Source organism: Bubalus bubalis, chromosome 1 (assembly GCF_019923935.1).
Source record: "Bubalus bubalis isolate 160015118507 breed Murrah chromosome 1, NDDB_SH_1, whole genome shotgun sequence".
Taxonomy (NCBI): domain Eukaryota; kingdom Metazoa; phylum Chordata; class Mammalia; order Artiodactyla; family Bovidae; genus Bubalus; species Bubalus bubalis.
Window position 1 is genome coordinate 172,100,694 of NC_059157.1, and position 1,507 is coordinate 172,102,200.

The 1,507-nt window shown below is 40.6% G+C and overlaps 1 non-coding gene across 1 annotated transcript; it reads right to left on the reverse strand.

The window, feature by feature from the left end:
- Nucleotides 1-877: 877 nt before the first annotated feature.
- LOC112587403 lies at nucleotides 878-985 on the reverse strand. The gene has a single exon (XR_003111885.1). It is a non-coding gene; the product is annotated as a U6 spliceosomal RNA (small nuclear RNA).
- Between the last annotated feature and the right edge of the window lie 522 nt (nucleotides 986-1,507).

The following is a 1,507-nucleotide window of genomic DNA, read 5'->3' on the forward strand; positions in this document are numbered from 1 at the left end:
GTATTGAACTCCATGAGCTGCTTGTATATTCTGGAGTTTAAGTATTTGTCAATTGTTTCATTTGCTATTATTTTCTCCCGTTCTGAGGTTTGCCTTTTCACCTTGCTTATAGTTTCCTTCATTGTGCAAAAGCTTTTAAGAATAATTGGGTCCCATTACACTAGTAGGTGTATTGCTGTGGTTTCTGTCAGAGTGTTTTGCATATGTTTTCCCTGAAGTTTTATAGTTTCTGGTCCTACATTTAGGTAATTAATCCATCTTGAATTTATTTTTGTGTATAGTGTTAGGAAGTGTTCTAATTTCATTCTTTTACATGTAGCTGCCTAGTTTTCCCCAGAGAAGGCAATGGCACCCCACTCCAGTACTCTTGCCTGGAGAATCCCAGGGACGGCCGAGCCTGGTGGGCTGCCGTCTATGGGGTCGCACAGAGTCAGACACGACTGACGCGACTTAGCAGCAGCAGCAGCAGCCTAGTTTTCCCAGCACCACTTATTGAAAAGACTGTCTTTTCTGCAGTGTATATTTTTGCCTCATTTGTCAAAGATAAGGAGACCATAGGTGCGTGGATTTATCTCTGGGATTTCTGTCTTGTTCCATTGTTCTGTATTTCTATTTTTGTGCTAGTATCATACTGCCTTGATGACTGCAGTAGGGACACTACTAAACAGCGCAGATCTATACCCTTCAAGAAAGAAATGATTTCACATGCTTTCTTCCTTAAGGGAGTCTGATTCGCCCATAGGCAGGCCCCCCTTCTCCCCTTACCTTACATAGAAGGATACTACCAGGCAAATATGAGGGTGTGTGCAGTGTTGATAGAACCGAAGGCAATGTCTTTTTGGAGATTTTTTTTTTTTTTTTTTTTTTTTTGTGACTGAAAACTATAGACTGCTTCATGTATTGGCATGTCATTCTTGCTCAGGGGCCATACTAATCTTCTCTGTATCATTTTTGTAGCGTTCTGTAACTTGTTTTTTGAGAATACTTTTGACCTGGTTGGCTGAATCCTAGATGTAGGAGCTGCAGATATGGATGGCTGACTGTACTCTATATGTTGCGAGAGAATGTGTTCTGTCTCTTCTAATTCCTAGAGCACTGAGTGTCTCTTAGAAGGTACATTACATTCTACTCCACAATGGTGTTGTAAATCTAACATTCCCTAACAGACCTGTTACCTCTGAAGACAGAAAACTTATTTGTATTCAAATTCCTTCTATTGGTATGCCAAGCAATAAATAATAAAATTTTATTATAAATATGTAATGTTATTCCCAAGTGGCACAGTGGTAAAGAATCTGCCTGCCAATGCAGGAGATGCAAGAGACTGGGTTGGGAAGATCCCCTGGAGGAGGCAATGGCAACCCATTCCAGTATTCTTGCCTGGAAAATTACATGGACAGAGGAGCCTGGCGGGCTACAGTCCATGGGGTCGAAAAGAGTTGGACACGACTGAGTGTGCACACACATTTACAATGTTATATATAACTTTTTATAAAAGTAGAGAAAT